This window comes from Podarcis filfolensis (assembly GCF_964270895.1).
Source record: "Podarcis filfolensis genome assembly, chromosome: 1".
NCBI lineage: Eukaryota > Metazoa > Chordata > Lepidosauria > Squamata > Lacertidae > Podarcis > Podarcis filfolensis.
Genome location: NC_139604.1, coordinates 50,676,126 through 50,698,274, shown reverse-complemented (window position 1 = coordinate 50,698,274; position 22,149 = coordinate 50,676,126). Strand labels below are relative to the sequence as shown.

Sequence of the window (22,149 nt, the reverse complement as noted above, 5' to 3'; positions counted from 1 at the left end):
AAGTAAAGAGAAACTGAAGTTCTTATGCTGCTCTTCACAGGGGTGGCAACAGTCTAAGCTTAAGGCAAGATGGTGGTGACAGAATGGGGCAGTAATGCGCCACCAGAAGAAATGCTGCTGGCACAGACATAACTTCTTCTCCCTTAAGTCGTCCATGAGCCCAGCCTACCATTGGCAACCACTTTCATTTGGACTGGGTGCTTGCTTATTTTGTTCTGGCAGATCTGAACAGGGCAAGTCTTTGTTGAAGGTAGATGGACTTAGCACTGCATTTCCTTCTTCATTACCCCATTGCTACCATCCTTTGCTCGCTTCAGTGGAGCTTGTGCCAGTGGTGATGCATGAAGTTCCAGGTAGCACACCCCTACTAGGGATTTTTGCATGGTTGATTAGGAGGTAGTGGCAGCCGTGGTTCTTCCGCATGTTCCTCTGATGGACTGTACCCTTCCTGGCACATTCATTGCTGTGCAAGGGCCCGTTTGCCACATTGTCCTAACAACATTCTGGACTGTTTGGACCTGACCATTTGTGTGGAGAGGGCACAAATATGCCAGTCAACTCCTCCAGCTGGCATGCCATCCCCATATGTCCAAATTATGGCCCACACTCAGTGCAAATTTGCATAGCTAGTTCTTGGATTTTATCTGGGAATTGGACTGTATCCCCCCCTTTTTTTTGCCTATGCACATAGGCCAAAATTCATGTGCCAGCACGGCATGGACATTCAGGGACAGGGAAGGAGGGGATGATGTGCTGCTGCATGCAATGTTCCAGTTTATAACTGTGTGGCCTCAGTCTCATTTCTAGGTTCTGCCATTCAGATATATTTCAGTATCTGTCTTAGCCTTTACACCTGGAGCTATTTAAGCAGAAGCTGGACAGTCTTCTGCTTAGGATGCTGCAGTTGCATTCTGCATTGCATAACTTGCATTCAGCAGAGTGCTGGGCTAAATGACCAGGGTACCAGCCCTGCAATTCAATGATTCTTTGATCTACCATGGTCAGGATCTACCATTTGATTCACCATTTTTCATCTTCTTTTCAATAAATGTTCCTCCTGTTCTGTTCTGAAAGAATTGCCTCCTTGCCATGACCTTTTGATTTTTTTTCTGTTTTCTTTAGACTGTAATACAGGCTTCCTCAAACTTGGCCCTCCAGATGTTTTGAGACTACAGTTCCCATCATCCCTGACCACTGGTCCTGCTAGCTAGGGATCAAGGGAGTTGTAGGCCAAAAACACCTGGAGGGCCGAGTTTGAAGAAGCCTGCTCTAGTAAGTCTGTTGGGCTATACACCTATCTGATGTATAGGAACAGTAACATGTATATTGGCACTAATTCAGGGCTGCAAAGGGGAGGACCCTTGAGGGATTATTCCTGTTGTTGAATGGGATGCCTTGTGAAGATGGTCTGGGTCTTTATTCCTCTCCTACTTTGTAAGCTATATAAGTAGGTGGAGATGGAATTATGGAGAAAGAGAAAGACTTCTCTTGAAAGAGTCTTTCTCTCAAGGTGTTTGAAGGTGGGAATGAGAACAGATCCCAAATGAGAAGCATGAAATAAAAAGTACAATCATATTCTCCAAAGAAGCCAGTGGTGTGTTGGACCAGGATGGAGTATGTCCACAATGAACCAAACTGCTGGACTGGATATGACATTAGTGAAAGTGGAGATAAGGATCCAGTGGCAGGATCCAGCCAATCAGGGGTCACAAACTTAGCCCAGGGAGAAAGAAGCAAGGTTCAGTAAAGGGCAGGCACATTGATTAAGGGTGTGGAGCAGCTCCCCTGTGAGAAAAGGTTAATATTTTTGTTTGACTCCCACAAGAGGTAGTGATAGCGACCAACTTGGGTGGCTTTAAAAGATGATTAGAGAAATTGATGGAGGATAAAGCTAGCAGTGTCTACTAGTCATGATGGCTATCCTCTACTTCCATTGTTGGAGGCAGTATGCTTCTCAGTACCAGTTTCTGGGAATCAAAGGTGGTAAGAGTGCCATTGTACTCAGGTTCTTGTGGGTTTCTCATAGGCTTCTGATGGGTCGCTGTATTGAACTAGGTGGGCCATTAGCCTGCCCCTAAGAGGCTTTATAATGCGGTGAGTGTTGCAAGACCCAGTTATGCAAAATGGTCCTCATCTCAGTTTTGATGTGGCATAGTTCAGTTTTAAAAGTTTATTACAACTTAACCAGAGGCAAGCAAATCATATGTGGCCATCATGTAAATATTCATAGGGCTACAAGTCCCATTTTGAGTATTAGTTTAAGGGCATCAAAACCAGAATTTGAACTGTGATGCAGAAATGCCTGTTTTATTTCATCAGTAAATCAACTGCTAACTTAGATTTCATGCCAGAGACGTTGGGTTTTAGATTGAATTGCAGTTGTATTTTTACCAATTCTCATAAAAGTCTCACACATCTTGCATTCTCCCCAGACTCTGTTCATATGACCCAAGTTCCCTGACAATGCCTTATCCCTTCTCAGTGCTGATGGTCACCCCATCACCCCAGAACCTTCCAAGGCAAAGTCATTGGCTCAGGCAACTTTTAGTCAAGAGGGCATTCTCAGCAGAGGTAATGCACTGAATCGCCAACCCTTTTCTCTCTGATGAAATTGCAAGTCAGTAATACATAGCAAAGTGATAGTCATATGCAGTGCCTTTATTGAGGTTGGTGGTGGTAAAAAATGATGTTCTGGTACTCATATCTTGATAAAAGTGCCATGAGTGCCAGGGCAAAATGGATGCCATAGGCAGCAAAAAAGAAAAAGGAAAAAAAAGCTGATGATTACTCCATATCATTGAGTACCATCACAAACTAAGAACTGGTCCTATGGGGAATGAGTCCATGTATGTGAAAAATCCATTTATGATTGTACAGTCTCATTAGAATTGTAAAGTTCCTGTATTTTTTATTATATACACTCACACAAAGATTAACTTAAAGGTGTAATGCACTAAATATTTCAGTCATTTGAATAAACAGCACAAATAGAATGAACAACAAATCATCTTGAAAAACTCATTATTTTAAGTTTTGTCGTAACAATACAAATAAAACACCACATCATAGCAAAGTGATTAATATTGTATTTTTGTGCTCAAAAACTCTATTAGGCCCTCCATGTTGATGCCCAGGGCAGTCTCTGATGTTTTTGAATTGGTTAGCTGTGTTGTATATTTTTAAAAAAGTGACAGAATTACAGGCAGCAAACAGGACAGAATGCTGCTGTGTGTGGAGGTAAGGCCCGGGGTCAGGTGATATATGACTTGGCATACAGCACATATTAGGTGCATCTATGTCTGTGAGCAAATATTGTTGTCATAAAGACAAGCAACATCTAGGTTTGGTGCTTTAGACGGGAGAAACATCACACAGTGTTTTACAAGGAGATTGTTTTTTTCAAAAATGATTTATCAGATGAGTGGAAAGAAATATGAAAGCATTTAAAGAGTACAGCTCTGTTAGGTACGACATCTACCCAGCTCCCAAAGGCATCACGATAGCCGTATAAATAGATAAAACAGTTGAATTCCACGTGCAAGAGTTCGGAAAGATGACAAAGCTCTGCTGCTCCCTTGCATCTTCACCTGGAGTGGGGAGACTTGCTGAAACAAGCCAAGGATATATGGTGGATTGGTGAGCAGTTATTTGAGTGTGTGCAGCATGAAGTTCAGCATGCACACTAAACTGTCCCGCAAGCATGGCCAGCCCCTGTTGCTTGAAGAGTAGGCAGCCCTGTGCTTATGAAGAAAGGTGGGCACAGAGTTGGTCCTTCTGTTGAAGTGAATGCTGTGTCCGTTGGTGCAGGTGCTCTGTGAACTAGAGCTGTAGATTGGAGGCAGGAGTCATGCTGTGTGGCTCTTTGCATGTGAAGGATATTGCCCTCTGTATCTGAAACCACGTCACATACTGGATTGTGCTCAACTGGCAGAAGTCTTTTTACTGCTAAAACTAGTGCCTTGTTGTTGGTTCATATATATATGATCCTATACATGATGTTGGGCTGCCCAATCAAGTTTGGTACCATGATCCATGGGAACTTAACCCTGGTGCTCCTGCACCAATGAAAGTGTCCCCTATCCCCCACTATTTGGCGCCAGAAAGAAGCTTTCAGTCTGACACAGATATTTCAATCTCCTGTCTCACCTTTCTCTCTCTTTCTTTTTGACACAAAAATATAATGAACCGTCCAGCGGGTGCAGGTGGGAAGCATCATCATCATTGCCCTTCTCACTAACAGTGAACATGAGTGACTGAGTGCTGACAGTACCGTAGCCAAAATGTGGGCCAGTGAGAAAGAAGAGGGAGCTATCAGTATGCTTATGTGATCCCTGTGGTATGTTGAAGTACAGAACATTTTTAAAATCCCAAAGGGGATTTCCACCCCCACCCCAGGACCAGTAATTTCCTGGAACCATAGAATGTGGACTGGAGGAAAAAATGGAAGACCAAAGGCAGCAGAGCATGTTAGCCTTTCAGCTTCTAGGATCTTGGAGGAAGGTGTAGCTGACTGGCTTGAACTCTCAACAACAGCACCATTTTGTTGCAGGTCACACATGATGTGCAAGACTTGAAAAGTATGCTTCATGAGGCAGCAAGGAATGTTTCTTTGGGACACGAGGGCATTGTATGCACCATACATTAAAGGCAGGTTTAAAGCGCATTTAAAAATATCACTTTCCACACAGAAGCCTAGGAGATGTAATTTGTTAAGGGTGCTGGACATTGTAGCACTGTGAGGGTTAAGCGACATTTACCGGGATTCCTTGGGGGGATGTCTTGTGCTTTAAAGGTATGGTGTATACACAGCCTGGCATTATGCTTAAGGAAGCTGAGGTAAGCACAGTCTTGTTCCCATTGAAGCATTCATCTTGGGCTTTAGAAGTCACAGGTAGTGTTATCTCCGCTGTATATATTGCCATTGTTCCTCTCAGCATTATCAACTGTGAATTTGAAGGTGGAACTGTTGCATAAGTTGCATAATGCAAAGTTGGCAATGAACTCAAAAACACGGTCTTAGCGCTGCAAGCCTGTGAGCAGATAATGCGCTGGAAGTGTCAGCATTTGGAAGATGGAAATGTGTACATGCCGAAGAAATTTGGCAGGAAAGTTAATAAGGATGTTCTGGCTTCTCTCCTTCTCTCTCTCCTTCTCTCTCTCCATCACACACGGATGCTAACTTTTGCTTCCTTTCTAAACTTTTGCTTGTTGTTTAACAAATTACCCAAATTTTAGTCTTGCCAAGTCTAAGTGTTGGATAAAAAATAAAACGTCTCCTCTAAAATCACAAATCCATCTGTTATCCAATGCAAATGTATCATATAAGCAAGGCCACTGATTCTTTTCTTGGGGTCTGTATACACATGCAATTTTTGCTTCATGGATGTCTAGTACTCTGATAGGTGTGTGCAGTAGTAAACACGGTACAATATATTTTTATTGGGTGTGTAGTTTTTGGGGACCTGGACTTGGAGCGAGTCCCAAACAACTGCATAACTGACAAAATAAAGCCTTGTGTCCTTTATGCACTGGTAAGTTATGCATTTTCCAACAAACATGGTATATTTCATGCGGGGGAAATGTTGACTATGAAGTGTCTGATTTGTAGCTAGGTATTTTAGGGTGCTAGGCCTTTGCTACCTTTACAAATTCTTCTTTCTTCCCAGACTCCCTTAGGTGATTATTTCACATATGTCAACAGCAAATGCAAGATACAGATTAAAATTCCTTTCTTTGACACATAAACCTGCCCCATGGGGGAGGTAAAGTCAATAATGTTATATTCGATTTTCTAACATTTGCATGTTTTCCATCCACATTCTTAAATGATATGGACACTTTCATACCATGTTTTGTGAATAGCTAGTGGTTTGTGCAATTTTTGCAAAGAACTCTTTGGACATGATAGTTGGCCTCTTACAGAACTCATCCTTATTTTAGGTAGGGACAAATAACATGTTTTTCAGAGAGTTAAGGTCCTTCAACAGAGGGATCACTTCTCATGATGCATCTCTGCTCTCAGCCCTGGCAAACAGGCTTGGCAGGTTTTTGCATTATGCCCAAATCCCCGGAAAACTGTTTGCCCAGAGGTGGTAACAAAATAAACATTTGTGAACTATATGAAGTGTTGTATGCCTTTACTACCTTTGAAGAGCTAAAGAGGTAAAGATTTTGCAAAGATCTTGGATTTGATTTAGCAGTTTTTCTTTTTCATGAGCTACTGGGTTGCCTTTGTGATACTATGTAGGAAACCTCAGTGAACATAAGGGCCCTACTGGATTATACCAAGGGCCCAGCTAGTGCAGCACTCTGTTTTACAGTGACTGACCAGATGCCTACAGGAAGTCCAAAGCAGGGCATGAACACAGCAGCCTTCTCCTTCTCCTGCTGAATAGCAACTGCTATTCAGAAACACACTGTTTCTGATATGGGAGGTACTACATAGCAATCATGGTTTGAAGCCCTTGATAGCCTTAGGTGCAAGTTGTTGTTCAGCAAGGGAGTTTCCCAGCATGTTTTTCTTTTAACACTGTGGCTAGCACAGTTGGTTCACAACTAAGGCATAAGAAACCAAATGTGCTGGTGTTACCTTCTGGATGACCTGGAATACAACCCTAGCCCAGCCATGTCCATAGGTGGTGACAGAACAATGCAAAATTCTATTCCATATAAATCACTTCCTTAAGTTGACTGCATCAGACAAATCCTGTGTAAGCAAGCTTTGCTTTTTTCAACACAGGCTTTAATAGGTATATACATAAAATTCTGAAGGGGTTTTGATCCATAGGGGTTGATGAGAGCAGGCATAATTTAGGAGCTGACCACTCACAGATAGGTAGAATGTATGGATCTTGGAATATATCTACCAGACTCAGAGCATACCTTGCGGTTGCCATGGAACTATCACCCAAAATGAGTTCAGTGTGGCAAGTTGCGCTTGTTGCTGCCATAATGTCTGCAAGCACTAATCGTTTAGATTGGTGCCATCAAGTGGCGGTAAAGCCAGAATGGGGCTGACACACCATGGTAAAGCCATTTTTAAAGCATCTCTGGTGACTGTAACCTATGCTGTACCCCCCCAAGTCAAATCCTCACATACAGGTACTTTGGGCAGGGCTGTGAACCAAAGCTAATTTAACAAAAAGGAAAAAAAGGAAAGGAAAACACTTCAATGAAGAATTAAGGCAAACCTCACTGAACGCCTCCAGGCCCAAACAGTCCATTAACTTAATGCATTTTTATGTCAATTGCTGTGTTAGGTTTTCATCATCTATCCATTATTCATGCTTTGATTTATACCTACCTCCCCAGTCTTAGAATATATTATGCTGAAATAAGTTGCATCGATTTCAGTGGAATGCACTTCCACATAAGTGGCTTAGGATCATAGCCCTGAGTGCATATTTTATCAACCATACTCTTTGTTTTGGTATAGTGAAAACTTCTTTTGGTTATAAGTTTCCATGCGACACAGCCAACAAAATATACAATGCAGGTGATGTGCAAAAGAAAGCAATAGATGTGTGGGCATTATGTAATATCATGACACTTGCTCAGCTTCTAACTGGGACCAGGCAAAGTAGAACGACATTTTGCTAGGGCTTAGTCAGTTTCTGGGCACAGTGTGAGGTACTAGTGCTTACTTTCAAAGCCTTCTAGATTGGGACTGGAGAACCTGAAACTTTGATTGATTTATAGCAGTCTTCATCCTTCAGCGCCCCCCCCCCAAGCTCTCACAGTGGCTTACAAAGATCAGTAAGACAGTCCTTACTCTCAGATTTAGAATCTAAAAGCCACAACACAAAAGGAAGAGGGTCTGAGGAGAAGGAAAAACAACAACAGAGGCACCTGATCTGAAAAACAAAGTTCCTTCAACAATCAGCTGCAATGAAAACTGGAAAGAATTAGCCAAAAGTTGCTTCCCATTTTTTCTTCCCCGTAGCCTGATGCAATGCCTGCTGCCAGGTGTGAGGGACAGGATTGATTTGATAATTTTGATTCTTTAATTTGTGTACTGCTTAATATATTTAAAAATATATCTAGGTGGTGTTCAGAAAACAGAAGCGGCAACAAACAATTTAAAGAAAATATTACAAAGGTGCAACCGGATGCTGCCTTCTGCCTCAGCTGCAACAAAACATGTCTCCCCACCCGGACACTGCTTCCAACTGCAGTATTCTGGGTATGTCTGGGAAATTCCACACGTATGACAACCCTAAAATCCATCATGCTGTCCAATAGACCATACTTGATACCATCAGTAGGAAATGTCTGACAGAACACTTCCCCCTCAGCCTGTTGTTCCTGGTTGTGAACTCTGAATAAATCACATCCATTATTTACATTTCCTTCCCAACTCAGCCCGTCTTTAATAAATTAAAATAAAAATAGATTCTGATTCTTTCCCCTCTGTTTCTGAGAGCCTGAGAACTATGGATTGTGGGTAAGAAATGTGGGCAGAGGAGGAAGTGAATTTATTAACAGGAATGACTGAGGGGGATATTAATGGGTATATGTGATGTGTGAGGAAAGGTTAAAGGGTCTGGCTGTGTTTAATGAAAGTAAAGATTAAGGCAGGAATGGAGGCCCCTAGAAAGGCACAAGGATATGCCCAAGGTCACTCTGGGAGTTTATGGCACAGTTGGAATTGGATTCAGGCCTTTGGAGGCTGGTGGCCTTTCAGGGACATGTGTTTTAACTGCCAAAGTCACCTTTCGTCTGTTTAAACTAGTGCCCCTTTCAGTGCTTGTAGTGTGGTGCTTGTCACATGACTGGAGTCGGTTAAATGCTGATGTGTTTTGTTTGCTCTTTGTTTTTAAGGGTTTCTGTATTTGCTCTAGCTGTGTTTCGCAACTTTCCGTTTAATGGGTAGCACTCTACCTATAAATCTGGCTGTACACTTTGGCAAAGGGGTAGCAGTGGATTTTGGATTCAGACTCTTATAGTTACGCACGGCAGAGACCTTTTGCGTGAGAAAGGGACCACCCAATTTTGCATTCATAGCCAATGCAGAGATCTAAGCTGTGTCTGCACAGCCGGATTTCCCAGTTACATTTTGTGCAATTTGAGTTCATGTTGTTTAGAGGACAGAGGTTCAAGACCTGCAACCAGACCTTGGGCCAATGTTATAACCGTTGCCCTAGAAATACTACCATTTTGAAAGCAAGCTGATATAAATACTTATGCTCATACTTCCACTTGTTAGGAAAAGATGCACTGGCCACATTTGCCTCTAACTCAAAACAGTGGTTTAGCGGATGATCCTAATTGAAATGTCAGACTTGCGTGCTGCCAGTCACCTGTGCTCCACCCACATGGCCGAAAAGGAGGAGTTTAGTTTCACTTCTAAAGGGTTACAATTTAGGGCTAGGTTATGGTTGCATTCAAACGAACTATCCTGATTTAAAGCAACAGTGAGTTCCATAAGAGTGTTAAAAGGTTTTCACTGTATACTTGCAATTGTTCCATACATATTTTCATTGTACTAGAAATCTCTTTGGGATGCCTCGTGGGAAGTGATTCATTCATCAACAAAGAAATGTCAACTTGGCTGACTGCTGTTTGCTTTAAACTTAGAATCTCTGGTTCGAAAAGAAAGCTAAGCAGGGATGCTTTAAAAGTGAAACTAAACTCTGCCACACTCCCCCCCCCCCACTCCATTGGTGCAAGGAGGAGAGATGATGGAGCAGGGAGGAGTGGGGAGCACAGCAGCTCTGTGCTTTGCTCAGACTTATCTATTTAGTTGCCATGTTCATTTCGCCTACTTTTCACAAAACTATATTTCATGTGCATTCACGAAAAGCAGCCAATCTGCCTCTCGAAGGAATAACGCAGGAAGCACTTGAATTCCTTAGCTCCACCTTTCCTGTTTCTGCTTCCTTGTACAGTGGTACCTCGGTTTATGAACTTAATCTGTTCCAGAAGTCCGTTCTTAAACCGAAACCGTTCTTAAACCGAGGCGTGCTTTCCTTAATGAGGCCTCCTGCCACCGGTGCCCTTCCACTGTTCGGATTCCGTTCATAGACCGAGGTAAAGTTCGTAAACCGGAACACTACTTCCGGTTTTGCAGAGTTTGTATACTGAATAGTTCGTAAACAGGGCTGTTCTTAAACCGAGGTACCACTGTACTGAGCATTTGCCTGGTAGCTGCTGAAGAAGTGTAGAGCCTTCACCTGCTCCCTCTGTTCTGTCTCTACCCAGGGACAGCAAAACTTGCAAGCTGGGAACATGCTGGTTTAAGCAGGAGCTCAGACACTCTAAGCAGCTCATGTTTTCAGATACCGTTAATCCAGAGACGAGGGGACCTGTGGTGCTCCTGATGTTGCTGGACTCTAGGTCCCACCATTCCTGCCCATGGGCCATGCTGGAGGGGACTTATGGGATTTGGAGTCCAGGCATATCTTGAATGCCACAGGTTCTCCACCCCTGTATTAATCACAGAACTTTGCTGCCTTGAGCTCTGTGGGGAGGAAGGAGAGGATATCAATTGAATTAGTAATAACAACAAGAATAACAAAATCCTCAGTATTATATATATATTTTTCAGTCTGAAATTCATATATTCAGGAATGGTAACTTTGTGTACCCGTAGGACCACTGCTGAGTTATTTTAAAAAGTGGTTTTAGGATTGTGGCCTGTATTTACCTCCTCAGAAGCTACTTCTGCATTCATCGGTGCCTTGCAAACGTGGGGATGTGGGCATGGGGATTGCAGTACTTCAGCCATGCAGTGCCAAGGTGGGCAGGTCTTTCTCATGTCTTACCCAGATGCATCCTTAGGAGCCCCTTGCCCTGGGTTGCTATATCAAGAACCCTGGTGTGGGGGGCAGGAGGTTGCTGGCTGCTTACAATAGCATCGCAGGGCTGCCCATGAAGTTGGTCTGTGCTACTAATAAGCTCTTACCTCAACATTTTGGAATTTCTCCTTCCCTGCATTCCTGGTCATGGGGATGTGGAGCATGCTCTCTCTCTCCCCCACCCGACATCCCCCAGGGGGGAAACTGTTTCCTTGAATTGGCTCCAAACTTATTTGGCACTCGATTGCTAAAATTGCTGACATCTGGTCAGTGTTATGCTTTAAACGTCATGAGGTTGGCCATAAAAAGCAGCCCCCTTTTAGGTCTCTTTATCCAAAAAAGCAGCCCCCAGCATCAACTAGTTGGAATGGATTGGGGGGGGGATGCAGAAGAACTGTCGCCTATAGGAACTTAGCCTCTTGTGCTGGCGAAAGCCTGTGGCTTCTGGAATCACTGGCTTTGCAGGGAAATCCCTTCCTGGAGTTGTTCAAAATTTTGTTTATCTCCTTTCTTCCTCTGCTTCCAAAAAGCTATGGCAAGGGTTCTGGTGACTAGGGTGGAATTTACATTGGGGGGATGGGACATTTTTGTAAAAACTCAACAATTCTGGTGGTTTCCTGAAAAAAAGCTCAACAAAAAGGGGTGTTCTGTTTAAATATGGCAACCCTACAGGTGAGCAGCCATTGGCCCTTGTTAAATTGACTATTTGGACAGGAGGCTCTTGTTTCATGGGTCCAATGGACTTGTCTGTAAAACCCAATACTCATAAAAACTCTCGCCAGTGCCATACAGGAGTCTACCACCTTCCAAGCTTGAGCTAGGAATAGTTGTACAGTAGAAGATATACATTCTTGGAGTTGGCTGCAGTCAGAGATGGAGGAGACAAAGGTGATAGCCATTTTCAAGATGCATCTGTCTTATTTGCATGATGGAGTTAAAAGATCATAACACCTTTCCAAGATGCATGCAGCATATCTGTACACCATCTGTGCAGGCAAGAAGAATCAAGGGGAGAGATAGTTGGTCAGATTAGGGAGAAGGGTCTCTTGTAAAGAAAATGCTGAATATATTAGCAAACAATATTATGCAATCTCTGCATTACAAAAAGGAGGTTCACATAGGTTCACATCTTCTATTTTCTCCCTACTAGTATATTTTCTCCCTACTAGTCTCAGTTTTCTGACCAAACTGCGGGAGGCAGTGGAAGACAGGAGTGCCTGGCGTGCTCTGGTCCATGGGTTCACAAAGAGTCGGACACGACTAAACAACAACAGTCTCAGTTTGCGTTTCTTTCTAAAGCTGCGTGAGAGATAGTACTTCCTTTGGAGTTGGCCTGTGACCACGTTCACTTTTTTGGATTAAGAGTCTATGACTGTAGGAGTCATAGACTTGTTGATTTGAAACATTATTTGATCTGAGGTTCTGCAGATATTGTTCCTCTTGCTCAAGAGACTGTGAAACAACAGAGGCCTGTGGCAAGGCTTTCTATCAAGATGAATTTATAATCTGAGCAGAAGAGATAGCCAGAGCAAGGAGAAGTTGGGCTGCAGGAAGCTGACACTGTGCTATGACCAGAAAGTATCGTGGCATCTTAAAAGAATAAGAAGTTCATTTTGACATAAGCTTTTATGGGCCAGTGCCCACTTCATCACCTGAAGTGGCACAGCAAATGATTGAATTAACAGTCCTCAAGATTGTGCCCAAACTACCAGGATGTTGGTTGCCCTGCCTGCCTCTTTTCTCCATGGAGGCAATTTCTGAAACAAGAAGCAGGAGTGATTGCAAGCTGAAGTGTCGGATTGCATTGTCTCCATTTCTCTGCAGTGTGTCATTCAGCCACTAGGCGTCTCAGTAAATTGCATTGAGATCCCCATAGAAAAAAGCTCTTCCCCAAAATTAAAAATAACAATCTGGATTGTTTGCTTCTTTTGAAGAATCCCAGAAGTTGCTTGTAACGTCTTAATTTGCAAGTTCTAGATAGAGTCAAATAGATACAGTGTTGGTCAAGACTGGAGTTTAAATCCTTAATCTGCTATGCAATGACACTGGTTTATCCCTGTCTCTCAGGTTAACCTACCTCACAGGGTTGTTGTGAGGATAAAATAGGGAGGGAAAGAGCCTTGTCTGTCACTCTAATCACTCTGGAGAAAGTGTGGGATTGAAATGTAATGGGTAGTAATTTTATCTCAGCTTTTCCTCAGAACCCTGTCTCCTTCACAGTTAGGCTCCATCTAGGAGCCAGTTACTTACCGTCAAAGGTTATCATGCAAGCAATAAGGGCCCCAGAACATCAGACTTATAAAGAGAGCTCTCACTAGAACAACAGTGCCATTCAAGGCTTCTTTTTCCAGAGGCCACACTTCCAGAGGAGCAGCCATGTTAGTCTGTTGCAACAAGAAACAAGTCTCATGGCATATTAAAGGCTAACACATGTATTTTGGCATAAGCACTCATGGGCTCCATCAGATGTTGTCCTCAGCTGGAAAGGATATGTATATGCATGGGTGCAGAGGTAATAAACTATATAGTAAGATCAGATGAAAATTAAATGGGAAAAATTATTCTCTGACAATTACATGAAGCTTAAATGTAAGCGAAATAAGCACTTTCCTGGCTTAAAACATGACTTGATCTGAGTGACCATTTGCAGCAGCAGTAATTGATGGCAATACAAGCATCCTAGAATCGCTAATTAAAGTCTTTATTGAGATAGGCAACCATCGCCTCTATTCAGGCTGAACAGAATGTCCTGATAAGTTGCAATTCAGCAGTTTCATGCTGGTATGACCCTTTTAAAGTTCCTTTGTTAAAGAATGACCACTTTAAGGCCAGCAGTGGAATGCCCTGGGAGGTTGAAATGTTCTCCCACTGGTTTCCACATGTTGTCCTTTCTGATGTCAGATTTGGGTCCATTTATCCTTTCATAGAGACTGAATGCAGAAGAGCATTGCTGACGGATGGTACACGTATTATGTTGGTAGATGAGCGGGTGAACGGATCCTTGATGTTCTGACTGATGTTACTAGCTCTCAAAATAGTTGGGAAACAGTTGGCATTGGGTTTGCTTCAGGTCCCTGTTGTTTGTGTCTTTTGGGGGTTGACTGTTGCTGAAGTAACTCTTCGATACATCCTGTTTTTATAGCATATTCATGGTGATTTGTTCTCATGATGCTGTTGGGGCGGTCACATGAGAACCTGCTTTCAATACTGTTTGTGCTGGAAAGAGATGAGAATGCTACAACTAAAGCTCTACAGTGGGTAGCCAGAAGAGTGCTTTTACATGTTGTTGGACTACAAGTACTATCATCCCTGACCATTGGCAAAGCTGGCAGAGGCTGATGGGAGTTGGAGTCCAACAGTGTTACCTACCCCTACACTCCATTGAGGAGTTTGTACAGGTTAATAATCTGTGTATTTATTGTGCTATAAAGTGACTGGGCTGAGAGGTCCTAAATCACTGATAGTTCCTTGAATGGGTTTGCTTAGTAAAATCAGCAAGTGGAGATTGTGTGCTCTTCAGTTTGCTTCTCACCGGAACTCCCTGTTGCCTCATGTACAAGTAGAACATATATAGTTTTTAAAGAGGCCGCTACTGAGATACGGAGATGAGTATCTCATGACCTTGTAAATACTGCCATGCTTAATGGAGTAGATCAGCAATTCCTTGGTGTGATGTCATCACCCCTGGGGTGCCAAGGTAAAAGGTGCCTTTGAAGCCCACTAAAGTGAATGTGTATGTTGAGTTAAGGATTAGCACACTTGATCCATCTGAAACTACAAGGGTGGGGGGATTATGGCTGAGCAGAACCTTGGCAATGAGAAGGATTAAGGGGCAGAAGGGTGGGGAAAGAGAGATCACTAGGCAAATGCTAGTATAAACAGGTAATGGAGCAGACCCTCAGCTGCATAAACACACAGGCAGAGCGTGACCCAACAGAGGGAATATTGTTCCTCCTATAGCCCTCTTAAAATGTGCAGAACCCTTGGGCTTGAGGAATGTGGTCTAATTTATGGGCCTGCAGAGGGAGTATCCCTCATCCTGTAAATTGTGTTACAATCCCCTACTTTTCTAGGAATACGTTCCTGTGTATACTTACCATTAGGATGAACATTTTATAGAGGTACAGAAATTTTGCATTTCTGAACTGTGTTTCTGAATGCATTGCTCCCTCTTATAGTAAGCAAATGTAGATGGAATAAGGATGAATGTTTCTGAAAGCCTCCAAGCTAAAATTGCACAGGATTCCACCCCTTCACCTCTTACTTTATTGTTCTGTGGGTTGTCTTTGCCATGTATGTGTTCCACTTTCCCTGAATTTTGTTGTAGGAGAAATTTCTACAATTAACTCAGGAGCTGAAGGATATGCATTTTGATAGGCCTATCAGTTCATTTCCTCCTTCTCTTCCTCCCTCATATGAATATGTGCATTCACAAAACACTGCCAAAAAGAAAAAGTGGTGATGGGGGCTGTACATATGAACTCATCACAGTTATTTTTTGTGGGATTTGATGGCTGGATTTGCTCTTGCACATTGGTAAAAACACACACAAAAGGAATGTATTTTTGGTGTGTGTTGCAAACTGCCTTGAGCATGGTTTTAACTATGGAAAGGTGGCATACAAATAAAATTATGTATGTATGTATATCCTGTCTGAAAGCCTGGAGAGCCGCTGCCAAGTCAGTGCTGACATTATTGGCCTTGATGGATAAATAGCCCGACTCAGTATAAAGCAGCTTCCTATATTCCTGGGAGAAATCAGCTCATGAGGCTGCCTGTGGCTTTTGGGTGAAATCCCCCGTTCCTCGGCTGCTTTTATTCCTACCCAGCCCTCCAGCTGCAAAAAACTTTGGAGCTCTGACTCTGACCCTTGGGCTGCAACAGGCAGAGATGCAGGGGGCAGGGGCAAAAAGAGAGAGGAGTTTCCAGCACTGCAGGGCATGGTCTTTTGCTCAGTCTCTGACAAATATACCATGAAAAAAGACTTCCATAGTGTGCCCTCAAACAAAGTACATTTGGCCAGGAGATTATACAACCAAGGAAAATTCAGCTCTGTAGCTAGAAGGAAAATAGATTTTTTTTTTTTAAGGGAGGGGATCATGGTGGAATGCCCTGCCACTTCAGACACTAAGAGCTGCCCACGCATCTGGCAGCTTTCCAGTCTGTTGTTTTAATGCTACAAAGCAGGGAGAAATATATAGTTTCCCAACTGGGGAAATGGCAGCTGGTTCTTGAACAGAGTGCATGGCCAGTGCTGTCACACACACCCTGCTGCAGATGTGCAGGGTTGCAAGATTTCACTGATTGATCAGTATGATTAACTGGTTGCACTTTTTTCAACGGGAGCTTGAAACGGGAGTTTGACCTCATCGAAAGGACATCGTTTGATGTAAATAACATAACGACCCCCACCAAACCTATAAAAATTTGCCTCCAAATTACCTCTTACAGACTTTTACTTCCAAGCAAGCCAGCAAGAGCTTCATTCTGTCCCCAGTTTAAACCAAGATCAGCTATTCTCTGTTAGGATCTGCATCAGTAGGTGGCACTCTTTCATCTGATCACACTAAAGTTGGATTTACTAACTGCACAATTCCTTCCTTTTGAAACAGATAATGCGAAGGAAGCGTGTTTGCTTTTATTGGCTGGGGGTGATTCTGCTGGTGCAGTTTTGGTCAGCTAAAGTTCTATGTAGGCACTGTCCTTTGCTCCAAAAAATGGAGAGGCTCTTGTGATTGCTGAGCTATATGCTGGTTTAAGTCCTCTAGTGGTCATTTAGCTTTAGAGCTTGGTTGGCTGTGATGGTGGCACCTATACAAACTCACACTGTGTTTGGTTCATCTTTCTTAGTAATTCATAGGCACCTTTCCGGTAAATAAGCTGCTGCTGTTAGTTTTGGTGCTGTAATACAAATCTGGGTTTGTGAGACGGTTCTCTTCCTCCTGAACACATGGCTCCAGAAGCCAATGTTTAATGTCTAATCTATTAACCTGGAAGTGAGAATTCAGCAGCAGCAATTTGTTTCAAAAGTTTTCCTGCTCCACCCTGTGTAGCTTTCCTCCTGGATGTTTAGCTTCAGGGACCAGAGGGAGGGGGAGAGGGAGAGAGAAGCTTGAATGAGCATTTAAGAGGAGGTTGAAGATGCTTCTTGCATTGGTCTGCATCCATCTGCCACTAGAGATTTGTTTCTTCCCAGATTCCAGGGTGGAAAGAGCATGGGAAGAGGCGAACTCTGCCCCATGCATTCCCCTTCTGGGACCATCAGGGATGCTCACGTGTTTGAGGATTTGCAAAGGTCAGTGAAACAAATGCATTCTGTTTTCATGGCTCATGTAATGAAGAACTATGAAGGGTGTTGGCTTGCTCTGAATCCAAAGTGCAAACACATTTTTCTTCTCCTTCCCCATCTCCTCCACTTTTACGTATACTGTACCAGGCCACAAATTCAAACAAAGGACAACATATACAAGAAAGAATCTAGTGGTGCTTTTTCCTATCATTGCATCTATGTAACTTGCAGTCCAACTGTCTGTCTTTATCTAAGGAAGTCAGTGTTCTGTATTGGTTGCGTAGATAGCTATCATGACTGTTGAGCATGCTGACTGGGACTGATGGCAGTAGTGTTTCAACAACATATGGAAGACACTGCATGGGCTAGTTAGACGTTAAGAGTTTTATACTAGGACCAGGGAGATCCAATTTCAGGTTCCAACTCAGCCATGAAGCTCACCAGGTGATCTTGGATCAGTCAGTATCTCTCAGCCTAGCCTACCTCAAAAGGTTGTTGTGAGGATAACATTAAGAGTGGCATCACATAGACCAATTATGAGCTCCTTGGGGAAAGGGTGGGCTGAAACTATACTGGGGGTGGAAGGCAAAACACACCCACCCACCACCATTCTGATAGCTTCGTTCTATGAAGTGTGTCTGAGACTTCTGTGCTGCCACAGCAGCTCAGCCAATCTGCTTGAGGGGTGTCTACCACAGAATTTACATGTAAAAAATACACTATTCCTAACTATAGGACCTAACTATAGGATCTAATTTATTGTGCAGTTATTACCGTATTTTTTGCTCTATAAGACGCACTTTCCCCCTCCTAAAAAGTAAGGGGAAATGTGTGTGCATCTTATGGAGCGAATGCAGGCTGCACAGCTATTGCTGAAGCCAGAAGAGCAAGAGGGATCGGTGCGCAGCGATCCCTCTTGCTCTTCTGGCTTCAGGGATAGCCACGCAAAGCCTCTTGAGCACAGCCGGAGCGCTCTTCCCTCTTCTCTCAAGAGGCTTTGCGTTGCTTTCTTGTTTTCCTCCTCTAAAAACTAGGTGCGTCTTATGGTCGGGTGTGTCTTATAGAGCGAAAAATACGGTAACTTCTGTTTTAGAAGGCACAAGTCCGCTTATCTATATTGTACAACAGTTGCATGGCAGCCTTTGGTCATATACAGAAAAAATCCTTGCCTCAGTTGCCTCATATAAGTCAGACTCTAGGTGAAAAAGTAAAAAAAAATATTAAAGTAGCAGACAGAAATAATTATCGTAGCGCAACAAATAACAACCAAACCTATAAGAAAGCAAAGAATATAAATTTTAGCAGCACAGCAAGAAGACGAAGAACAATAGTAACTGACTTGTAAGCATTGTGGCAAGATCCCATCCTGGTTATGTAATATCTATTGATAGCCAAGAGCGGCCACTTATGTAAACTGCTGCAAGGGAAAAATGGAAAAAATAAATATTAAATGACCTGGAGTCATTCAGAAACAGCTCTTCCTTGAAACAGAAAGCTCAAGGTTGCCAGTGCTCTTTTTTTAGCTTGCAGGATCAACATACAGACAATGTGCTAATATAGCACTGGAAAATTTTGAGGCCCTTTGTTAGTGGAAATTAATGTGAATAGCATCATATTCCTGCTGGGGACTCTGGGATGTGCAGTCCCTGCCCCCTTCTTGGCATAATAAGATATTCTGCTCTGAGCACCTGCAATTGCCACTTCTTCCTTCTTTCCTTGGGTAGGTTTCACAGGTCCCTAGGAGGACAAGGAATAGAGAAGACGGTTGAGGTAGTAGCAGTGGGTACTTGTGTATTTGACTCCTCATGACACCCCTACACTTTATGCAAACCTTTTATCTGTGTGTAGCCATGCTGTTTCCCCATTCTATACCTCTCCTTCACTGATTGCATCCAGACTATCATGATGAGAAGGAGCCTAGATGAAGAGGACTTGCACATTCTCCTGTCCTCTAGCATGGTCATGAGAAGGGGATTGGAAGCTTTATTAATTGTACTTTACCTTTATGTCCAACTGTGCTTAATCCTTGCTATGGTTTGTTGAAACAAGCAAGCTTCATAAGCCATGGTTTTAAATTAGCTTGTTTTAAACATACCAGAGTAACTAACCATGGTCTGCCAGGTTCGGATAAAACAAGAAGCTGTGAGTTAATGAAAAAACCCAGAAACAATTTCTTCCAAACTCTTTTTTGCTGCTGTGCTGGAAGACCAATGTGGAGAAAGTTCACAGGCCCTAGGCTTGCCAAGGTTCATTCCTGTTTTAACAAACCATGGTTTATCGTGATATGCTAACCCAGCCACTGCATTTTACAGTCATACCTCATGTTGCATCTGCTTCAGGTTGCGTTTTTTTGTGTTGCGGACTGCCAAAACCCGGAAGTGCCAGAACGGGTTATTTCTGGGTTTCGGCAGTTGCGCAAAATCCCAACCTGCGCATGCGAACACTGCGGGTTGCGAATGTGCATCCCACATGGATCACGTTTGCAACCCGAGCGTCCACTGTACTTACAATCTATTATTTATGTTTTCTTGAGAATGTTGTGATCCTTGAGGGGACAGTAGATATTTTAGTGTTCCCTACAAATACTATGAATCCTAGTATTCCACTTTTGACAGTTATGCTCGGATTCCTATCTTATACTTCACTTTGTCCATTTGCAGTGACAGAGTATCTGCCCTGTGCAGTCTGTTAGGTTACTGAGCCACAAGCAACTTGTTATTGCAAACTAGTGTGGTGTTTTTCCCTTCTTCAGAAATCTAAGTTAATGGCCATGTGTACATTATTAAACAGGCTGTTGGACAGCAGCCAGAGGAGTCTGGGAGCCAAGACTTGGTTCAGCCTGAACATTGTGTTCTCAGGACAGTTGCTCAGGGGATCTGGGCAAACCTGGGCAAACCCGAGAGCAGGAGGAGAGTGAGGAGCAACTTAGGGTTTTCCTCTTGGCGTGGCCTGTATCTATGCCTCTTCTTAACTTGATGGTATTAAGAGTATTTGTGCTGCCTTTCTATCACCTTCCAGCACAGACACACCCGCTCTCTTGTTCTTGGGAATCCAAAACATGTGGGTGTGTTTTTTTTTAAATACAGCAAGGTATCCAGGGAATGTTCTATCTTTTAACTCAGAGAGCAAGCCTGTCCCCCCCCCCCGCTCCGCTTTGGAAACTTACTTAGAACACCTTCATCTTGCGGCAGCTCACATTAAGAACAGCAAGTAGATGGCAGGCACACTGTTTACCTCTGCACTTGGTCTCCTTAGGGTTCCTATAACCAGTTTGATTTTTAATTAATTTTTTTTTCCGGTGGCAAAACTCTCTTCCACTCATTGGGATGCATATTTACCCAGATTTTGAAGACTTGAAGGCATACTTCCCACTTCCAACTATAGCAAAGCTACTCCTTTCTCCTCTCTATTTTGCACAGGCAGAATATGGCATCAGTAGTACTGGCATCCAAGAAGGTCCTGTATTAGAATTACACAAAAGTGTGATTGGGATATATTTCATCTGATGATGGGGAATGGGGCCTAATAATTTCCCAACATTGCATCAGTTGCTTTTAACAATACCACTTACCTTAAGCAGTGGGCAGCTTTGCCAGCTGCCATAGCAGCTGCAGCAATGACTCCTGAGCTCTGCCTCTACTGTAGATGGATAGTTTAGATTTAGCCAGCCTGCCAAATTGGGCCAATGGCAAGCAGGCTCAGGGCAGGCTCACTCTGGGGGGCAAGGGGCGGGCCTGACTGGGTGCACAGAGGACTCCACGCAGGTCCACTCCCCAGGAGCAGTCAGGCTAGTTGATATCGGTTGTAATCCAATGCCTTTACCAAACCTCTTGCATTTGTCATCAAGAAAGTTTTGGCCTGATTTGAACCATATAAGGTTGTCACAAGTGGTCTTTGGTCAGTGGTGGCCTGCAGGGCAGTGGGCAGCATGGCACCTGGACATGCAAAGAAGTGCTATAAATGACTCCATCCTCAGGTTCTTGCCTAAATTCTCAGGCCTTGTGACATCTCTCAGTGGTAGCTTTACCCTATAGAATTTTTCCTCCACTAGGTTTCTTTGTTTCCTGCATGAAGTAGCCAGGGCTTCTTCCATCAGGAGCAAGAGTGGAAACCCCCTATTCTTCACCATCTGGTCTAGAGATTTTAAGAATTCACTGCACTCAGGAATGTAGAGTGAATGGGCATGCTTCTGCTGCAGAGGGATTCCTTCTGGGGAGCAGCAGAACCGCTTCAGTAACTGCTCTGTTCTCACAGTGGCCAACCAGATGTTCATGGGAAGCCAGAAAACAGACCCTGAGCACAACAGCACTCCCCTGCCCTGTGATTCCCAGTAACTTAAATTCCCAGCACAGTTCCTAAGTCAATGGAGGTAGAACACAACCATCATGGCAAATGGTAACCTTGTTCTCCATGTATTTGTCAAATCCTCTTTTAAACCCATTCCAAGTTGTTGGCTGTCACTGCCTCTCCGACCCAGGACTTTTCCACACAGACCACGAGTAACTCCTTTTCCCCTTCCCTCCCCCCACTGAAAGCTATGCAAGGCCTCTTCCATCTGGAAGCTGGAGTAGTCAGAGAGGCTGTCTCCATTTGACAGTTTATGGGAATCCAGCTTGCTGCCCCCCAGTCTCCTGCTCTTGCTACAACTTTTCAGAAAAGCCCCACCCCTAACTCTAGTCATTCTCTTGCCGCCCACTCACTCTATAGACATATTATTTGGCTTGGTTCTTGAGAAATGGCTGGGAACAGGAAGTAGGTTTTGTGTCACACTGTCTGGATCAGAGGCGATGCTTTCCTCCTACGAGGCTAGGGAGAGATGCTTCTGGGATGTGTCATTGCTTTCCAGCTATGAGGGCAACTTTGGAACACCTGCCTTTAGCAGCTTGGGGCTACAGTCGCTGCTCATGAAAGGAAGAAGAAAAGCAATTGTGCTTCTATTCCCTAGCATGACGTGGGGAGATCTTCCTTTCCCTCTTGCCAGTATCAAAACATGCCCAGTATCAGCTTAATGAGTGGAAACGTGTTCCTCTTCAGGATCTTCCAGCTGCCTGGAATGTCCTCCCT

At 43.5% G+C, this 22,149-nt stretch overlaps 1 protein-coding gene across 29 annotated transcripts in view; it reads left to right on the top strand.

The window, feature by feature from the left end:
• The window catches only part of TNS1 (tensin 1), a 319,529-nt gene that overhangs the window by 125,003 nt on the left and 172,377 nt on the right, over positions 1-22,149 (top strand). The window lies entirely within an intron of this gene.